This window comes from Mastomys coucha, unplaced genomic scaffold (assembly GCF_008632895.1).
Source record: "Mastomys coucha isolate ucsf_1 unplaced genomic scaffold, UCSF_Mcou_1 pScaffold3, whole genome shotgun sequence".
Classification (NCBI taxonomy): domain Eukaryota; kingdom Metazoa; phylum Chordata; class Mammalia; order Rodentia; family Muridae; genus Mastomys; species Mastomys coucha.
Window position 1 is genome coordinate 25,403,435 of NW_022196909.1, and position 8,858 is coordinate 25,412,292.

Sequence of the window (8,858 nt, forward strand, 5' to 3'; positions counted from 1 at the left end):
GAAATCCGCCTGCCTCTGCCTCCCAAGTGCTGGGATTAAAGGCGTGCGCCACCACCGCCCGGCTGATGATACGGGACTTTAAGAAGGATACAAATAACTCCTTCAAAGAAATAGAAGAACACAGTTAAGCCCTTAAAGAGGAAACACAAAAAATACCTTAAAGAACTACAGGAAAACACAATCAAACAGGTGAAGGAAATGAACAAAACCATCCATGATCTAAAAATGTAAATATAAACAATAAAGAAATCACAAAGGGGGTGCTGGGGAGATGGCTCAGCTGTGAAGAGCATTGACTGTTATTCCAGAAGTCCTGAGTTCAAATCCCAGAAATCACATGGTGGCTCACAACCATCTGTAATGGGATCTGATGCCCTCTTCTGGTGTGTATGAAGACAGCTACAGTATACTCATATACATAAAATAAATAAAATCTTTAAAAAAAAAAGAAGAAATCACAAAGGGAGACAACCCTGGAGTTAGAAAACCCAGGAAAGAGATCAAGAGTCATAGATGCAAGCATCACCAACAGAATACAAGAGATAGAAGAGAGAATCTCAGGAGCAGAAGACACCATAGAAAACATTGACACAACAGTCAAAGAAAATGCAAAAAGCAAAAAGCTCCTAATCCAAAACATCCAGGAAATCCCGGATGCAATGAGAAGGCCAAACCTAAGGATAATAGACATAGAAGAGAGTGAAGACTCCCAAGGTAATGGGCCAGAAAATATCTTCAACAAAATTATAGAAGAAAACTTCCCTAACCTAAAGAAAGAGATGCCCGTGAACATACAAGAAGCCTACTGAATTCTAAATAAACAGAACCAGAAAAGAAATTCCTCTCATCACATAATGATCAAAACACCAAATGCACTAAACAAAGAAAGAATTTTAAAAGCAGTAAGGGAAAAAGGTCAAGTAACATAAAGGCAGGCCTATCAGAATTACACCAGACTTCTCACCAGAGACTATGAAAGCTAGAAGATCCTGGGCAGATGTCATACAGACCCTACAAGAACACAAATGCCAGCCCAGGATACTATACCCAGCAAAACTCTCAATTACCATAGATGGAGAAAACAAGATATTCCACAACAAAACCAAATTTACACAATACCTGTCCACAAATACAGTCCTACAAAAGATAACAGATGGAAAACACCAACATAAGGAGCTAAACTACACCCTAGAAGAAGCAAGAAAGTAATCTTTCAACAAATCCACACAAACCTAATTCTACCTCTAACAACAAAAATAACAGGAAGTAACAATTAATTTTTCTTAATATCTCTTAATATGAAAATTAATATTACCATCATATCCTAATTGATTGAAATTCAAAAGTATGAGGAATTAGAAATTTGTTGGCTATCATCTAATGGTCTCTCTAATTTGGTAATTGGAGAAATAGGTCCAATATTGTACAATCCATATACACTTTCTGCTTGTTTGTACCTGACAGTGTCTTGCTGTGTACCACATAATGGGTCTTGAAATCTTGCTTCTCCTATCTCAGTCTCTCTATTAGTAGGATTGTTTATTTGATATTTTTACACTATACTATGGTTTTCAGAACAGTTTACATATTTCAAAATTATTTATACAGTCAAATGAAACCTAGACAATTAACTTGGGAGGTGGCTTGTAAGAGAACAACAAAGAGTGAGACTGAATGCTTTGCTTGATGTTTGTAACTATTGTATCAAGTTTGAAGAAGAGTACTTTATAAATTACTGTTTCTGAGATGAATGCTTTTCAAAATCATCACAGCCAATGAACCAGATTCTTACCCTCACCTAATGTCTGTGCCACCTTCCAAGCAGAACTATTGTTCATTGAAACAGTTGGTGAATGATTTCATGGATAGACCATCTTAATACACACACCATTTCTTAAATGAGTGTAACCTGTTCTCTGTGGGCTGAGAATGAAGACAATCACTCAAGTCAAATAACTTTGACCAAAGGAGAAACTTGTGCCTACAATTCATTCCTTGGTGCAGCAGAACTGTCAACTCTTAGCTTAGCTACTATGAAGGTAAAATCCTTTGGTGATGAGAGGGTCATTGAAGTATAGCCTTATTACAATGAACTCCAATTGTCTAAAAATTGTTCTTATTTTGGGCTTGTACCACAGTAGGAGCCAAGATTTTAAGCTGTACTAAACACAAAACAAACAAACAAACAAACAAAAAGACACACACGTAGGCATGTACAGACACATACACATGCAGACACACAGAAACACACACACACACATACACACACACGCACAGATATGTTAGAGGTTGGTCTTGTGCACTGTATACTCATTCAGTTGCTGATTTCTGTGCCCAGAGATCTGGTATAGTCCATATACTAGCATTGTCATGATTATTGAACCATCTCCTGTATCAATATTGTGTAAAGAATGCTCCCCAATTATCTCTGATCAGCCTATGGCTAGGTAGAGGAGATAGGAAGGCTAGACTTCTGATCCTAGTCAGGAATGCCAGGGAGAGAGATGGGAGAGAAGGACCCCAAGGAAGAAGAGGTGGCCCTGAGGCAGAAGACCATGTGGAGACGCTTCAGAAGGAGTTGTCTGAGCAGGTAACCAAGGCATTCACCATGAGAGCACACATGGAGCAGAACAAGCCAGGGTAAGACTCAGATTGAAGGTAAAGGACCATGTGTGTAGGAAATAGATAGTGGAGAGGGTTAGAATAGATAAATGTATGCCTAATCATAGTGCTTAAAGCTTGTTAATGAACTTAAATAAGCTTATCAATTATTTGGAAGCTACAATAGGAACAGTTAAAGATTTTACTCTTAAATTATTGCCTACACAGACACACACACAAACATACAGACACATACATAGAAACATATACATGCACACACACATACAGAAACACACGGCCACACACACAGACACACAGAGAAATACATATACACACATACACAGAGATACACACAGAGACATACACAGAAACACATACATGTACACATACACGCACATGCATACATGCACACACAGAGACTTCACACATGCATAGAAACACATACACGCATACACAGAGACACATACACACATGTACACATACAAATACATGCACGGACACATACACAGACACACACACAGAAACACATATGTAGAGACACAGACACACACACACACATGCACACACAGACACAAATGCATGCACACATACATGCACACATAAAGGAAGAGGGGAGCTTGTTGGGAAGAAGGCAGGATCAGAATGGGAGCATGAGAAAGGGCAGAGGGGATGCATATGCTCAGAATACATTGCATACATGTCAACGCATACTGTTTTAAATGGCAAACAAATAAATAGCACCTCATGGCTCAAACGGAGAAATGTTTCCCCTCCTGTCATTACTCAAAATAATATAGTAACAGCACCACTATACTTGCTGTGTTATATTATAATATTATTATTATAATATTATTATATTATAGAGCTAAGCCACTGAGACGAGCGTAGTTTTAGACGGCCTTTCCCTAGAGGATTACCCCTGAAGACAGGAATACAGACAGTTACACTGGCTGCTCTCCATCTTTAATTATTAATGCAAAGCCGATGCAGTCCTACCAAGGTGAGTTCTTTGCTGTTATTTTCTGTCCTGTGTTCTGACCTCCCATTCACCCTACGGGCCCCCTAACAAGCCACCCCCTCTGCTTTTCCCTCTCTGGAAGCCAGCAACAGTTTCCCCCATTAGTCCGGTACTTCCTAGCAGGTTTTCCCAAATCCTATCAGCATCGTTTGGCAGTTCAAATGCCGGCCACGTTGGAGTGCTTGTTACTCGATCATGAGGGCTGTATATGTCACTTTTCTATTGCTATGATAATAACAATACGCTATGACCACAACATGGTATGGCCAAGGCAACTCATAAAAGAAAACGTTTACTTGGGGCTTGTGGTCGAGAATTTGGAGCCCATGCTCACCATGGTGATGAGCGTGGCAGCAGGAAGCCAGGGATGGTGCTGGAGAAGTAGCTGAGAGCAGAGACAGTGCTCACGTCGGCAGCACATGTACTAAAATTGGAACGATACAGAGAAGATTAGCATGACCCCTGCGCAAGGATGACACACAAATTCGTAAAGCGTTCCATATTAAAAAAAAAAAAAAAAAAAGAGGCAGAGACACCTATCTGGGATGGCTTCAGAAACTCTCAACATCTCCTTGAACCAGCCCACACCTCCTAATCCTTCCCAAACAGTTCCACCAATTGAACACCTAGTATTCAAACATTTAAACCTAAGGGGCCACTCATCCGAACCACCACAGGACCAAAGTTTGAATCCTGGAGCCCTTACTGGGTAGCAGACAAATGTCTGTACCTCCAGGTCAAGAGAGCTCGAAAACTTTTTCAGCCTTCACTGGGATCCCTTTTAAACTCGTATGTGTTTATTCATACACTCAGAGACACACACACACAGACATGTGAGCACAGACATAAATAAAATGATGTTTCTTTTCTGTTTTAAAACGGGGTTTCATTTTGTAGTCCTGACTGACCTAGAATTGGCCTGACTGTATAATCAGGCTGGCCTCAAACTCACATAGCTCTGCCTGCCTCTGCCTCTTGAATGCTGGGATTAAAGGGCACGAGCTGACATATCCAGGGGAATAAAACAAACCTAAAAGCAAAACAAAACAAACCAACCACAAACCAACCTCAGACTCAACTCTCCAACCCTGTGAATAAACCTTCCCTCTTTATAAGATACGTGCCACAGTCACAATTGGGAGAGTTTCACTTGCCCAAGTAATTAAATCACTTGAATTGACCCTTCCGGTCCATCTTCTGGGCTCCAGAGGGTTCACAGCAACTGTGGATCTCAGGCCACAGAGGCGACTCTGTGCCCTGTCACTCTGCAGCCAAGTCTGTTGTGGCCTTGATTGTCCTTACTAAAGAGTGTGGAGAATCGCAAAGACCTTTAGAAACATCACACCGCTCCAGTCCCTATGTCTTCGTGATTGGCCTCATCTCTGACTATTTGAACCATGAATGTGTTCACACTCTAACATACACTTCAGAGACACTCCTCAGAACTCAGTCTTCCTGTCTCTGTGAGCATGTTTCATACGTTCCCACACTATACAAATCCCTCTATGTAGTGCCCACTTGGGGAGGAGGGGGGCTGAGAAGCTGTGAGCGGGATGAATAGATGTTCCCCTAGTTAGACAAGAGTCTATGGGAAAGGATGCAGAAGCAGTTACTCCTCTGATTATGTTATGTGGGGCTCAGAGGACTAGGCAAGAGAGGGGGTCAGAACTGCGCTCCTGCAGACGCCAAGGAAGGCAAGTATCCAGGTTGGGGTCTGCCTGTCACATCTCTAAGGGAAGGAACTGCAAGTGACCTCTCTGAGATCAAAGAAGACCTGAGCCAGCAAAACAACTTGTAAGGCCCTCTAATCACCGAGAACCAAAAATCCTCCAGTTACTTGAGAGTCTGGAAGACTGCAAACACCAAATGAGAAATGAAATGTGTTTGACCTCTTGACTGCAGATCTGTGAGGCCGTGAGCTGAGCATCCCGAACTCCTGACCCACAGAAACCGCAATAATAAATGTGGGTTGAAGACTGCAAGCTTCTGGTTTTGTGTATACACCAGAGAGAGAGAGAGAGAGAGAGAGAGAGAGAGAGAGAGAGAGAGAGAGAGAGAGAGAGAGAGAGAGAGAGAGAGAGAGAGTATGGGAAGAGCTGCAGCAGGTGGATAGGTGGAAGGAACACAAAACTTCTACCTCTACAAGTCCTGGACATCTTTTTTGGCTTTAAATTGTAGGCCAGGGAAGCATGCATTAGGAAGCACTTGGGCACCTGTCTTTATCAGAAACTCATTTTTGATCCAACCTGCAGTTTCCCTCAACCGACTTCTAGATCCCGGCTGGGAACTCTTTTGGTTTAGCCCAACAGCATTTAGTAGCCACGGCTAAGGCTCTCTGAAAGAGCTCCGCTACAACAGTGGGCAACCTCCTTTCAAAGGTGTTTGTAAATAGCTACATTGTCTCCTCACCCACACCACCCACAGTCCTACTTGGGTTTAAGCCTCCTGTCTTGCCTGGATTTTATTCCAACCACAACCTTTTCTCTGGACAGCTTTGACAACTGGCAGAGTGCATTGTTCTCCCGTGTTGCACATCTCAGGCAACTCCACATTCTCTTCCATTCTCTTCTCACATCCATCATCTTCCAAAATGCTTCCATTATTTCTCTTCAATATGAAACGCTGGTTGGCACTTCTGAACCCAACGGTAAGGGATGTTGAATGAACATGCTTTCTTATAGGAAAGGTCATACATGTCAAAGGACAGCAGAACCTGACGTCAGAGGACCATGTGTGATGCAGGCAGGGTAGCTGGTTCGTATTGAGGGGTGTATGTTGGTGTTTTGTATGTTCCTCCCTAGCTTAGGGCACCTGCTTACAACCTAAAGCACTCACCAACACTTTCTTTTGTAAAAATCATACAGAAGGAAGCGGGAGGACTGCATATGCTCAAGTTTTTCCTTAATATATCTTCAGACACACCAGAAGAGGGTGTCTGATCTCATTACGGATGGTTGTGAGCCACCACGTGGTTGTTGAGATTTGAACTCAGGACCTTCAGAAGAGCAGTCAGTGCTCTTAACCACTGAGCCATCTCTCTAGCCCCCGTCAGTTGTATTTCAACAAGGCTTGTGTCCAACACATGCTCATAGCAGTGACTCTCAAATAACCAGTACACCAATATAAGCAATAATTCGAATTACTTCCCACACGGAACTGGCATTTTACTGATATTGAAATGTTGACACTATATAGACCTGGTTTCTAAATTACAAGAGTCATTTAGATAATTAAACTAAGAGTTTAGATGTGTACATGAGACTTGTCTGGAGGAAATCATGCATGCTGATTTTTAAGTGAATACTGTCTTTAGAAAGATCGCACTTGCTGTCGCAGGAAAGCAGTGAGTGAACAGGAGTGAGCTTTGCAGGGCAATACCATGCTCTCTCCCCAACCAAACAAATCATGCCTACCCTTCTCTACTTCTTCAGCACCAGGATTACAGGTACACAGCACCATGCCCATTTTATTTATGTGAGTACCGGATATCTAAAATTGGTCTTCACACGGTGACACAAATGTTTTACAGACTGAACCATCTCTCAGTCTTCTCCACAAAGTTTCTGATGAGTATTAGTCCTTAAGAGTCAACTATTTCTTTGATTAGACTTCTTTGGTTACACGGAAATCAATCCCTGGTATTGGCAATTGTATACATTGTATTAAAAATTACATCCTTTTTTTTCTTTTTGTTTTCTTTTGAGACAGAGTTTCTCTGTATAGACCTGGCTGTCCTAGAACTCACTTTGTAGACCAGGCCGCCCTGGAACTCAGAGATCCACTTGCCTCTGCCTCTCAAGTGCTGGGATTAAAGGTGTGCACCACCACCGCCCGGCAATTACATCCCTTTTTAAAAAGAGTGTGTCTGAAGTTGAAATAAAATAAAGGTGGCAGGACATACGAGATCTAGACACAAAAGGACCTGGGCACCTGTCCTGGCTCTGTCCTGGCTCTGTCCTGGCTTCTCTCTGGGCCTGGGCACCTGTCCTGGTTCTGTCCTGTCTCCTGTCTGGGACTCAGCTGGCTCCCTTGGATTGAGGATTGATTAGTGTTCTCTAATGAACTCTCACTGGATGCATAAACCACACTGAAAGGCAGACCCTATGCCCAGCAGTAGACAGTCAACATGAATTCGATGATATGTTTGGAAGGTGCTTTTGTTTTGTTTTGTTTTGTTTTATGATGCTTCGTTTGGGCTCCCCACCTCCCTTTTTGCTTATATACTATGGCTTCCAATTTTATATTTATGGGTGCAAATGTGTGTGTCTCGGTGTCTTTATGTGTTTCTCTTGCCTTTTCTTTTGCTCTTTTTTTTCTGTTTGTTTGTTTTGTCCTATTCTAGTTTGTCTTTATTTTATCTTAATTTATGATTATTATTATCATTATTATTTTAGATGTCTGATTGTATCTTGTATTCTAAAAAGAGAAAGAAAGGTGTGGCTTTGGGTAGGTGGGAAACTGGGGAGGGGCTTGGGGAGAGAAAACAGTAGTCTGAATATATTATATGAGCAAAATTTTATTTTCTGTAAAAAAATTATTTAAAAAAGAAATGAGGATTGATATGTATACCCAACAGAGGATATTCAGTGGTTCCTTCAGCAACTGTACAGCCAGCAATGTGTGAGTGAATCTGGGTCTATAAAGAGAGTCTTTGACCTGCTCACAGCACACCCACAGAATGCCCACCCTCCTTAGCTCCCTCTGCCTGTCATGAGGGCATCTAGGGCTGCTGGCAGATCATCTGGTTGATAAGAAGCAGGCAGGAGGCCAATTCTGTGGGTACTTCTTTGACTTTAAAATACTAGTTAAGAAGTGATTCTACAATCCTGTCAAGAGACATTGCTGAAAAGACAGTAACATCGAAAGCCAGTCCTGGCCAGTCAACAGCATCACAGCTCAAAGCCACACCTGGTCAGGAGACTCCAGACCAAAATAGCTACATTCACATCTTTTTACTTCCCAAGAAGAATTTCTTTGGCGGGAATGACTTTGGCAGAGAAATCAAAATGTTTATGTTAACCTCCGCCTTTGCCTATCTGACCAAGAACTGGCCAGTCAATGCTGCCATTAGCTGCTAAGACTGCATTTGACTTTAAACTGAACTTGAGGACAGAAAACAAAGCTTAGATTCTACAAGATAAAACTCTAAAAGGCTTAAAGTGTTTTATTTCTTTTTTTTTCTCCTGTAGAAACTCAATTTCCTTATGTAACAGAAGAAAGGCACTATTATTATTTATGT

At 41.8% G+C, this 8,858-nt stretch overlaps 1 protein-coding gene and 1 non-coding gene across 4 annotated transcripts in view; one reads left to right on the plus strand and one right to left on the minus strand.

The window, feature by feature from the left end:
* Positions 1-8,858, minus strand: part of Popdc3 (popeye domain containing 3) — a 29,665-nt gene that overhangs the window by 9,629 nt on the left and 11,178 nt on the right. Inside the window, exon 2 of one of the 3 annotated variants that reach the window (XM_031347528.1) lies at positions 3,954-4,043. The exons of the other annotated variants lie outside the window; for them this stretch is intronic. The gene's annotated coding sequence lies outside the window, so the exon portion shown is untranslated. The remainder of the gene's footprint in view (positions 1-3,953; positions 4,044-8,858) is intronic. 3 annotated transcript variants of the gene reach the window in all.
* LOC116075626 lies at positions 4,020-4,126 on the plus strand. The gene has a single exon (XR_004112657.1). It is a non-coding gene; the product is annotated as a U6 spliceosomal RNA (small nuclear RNA).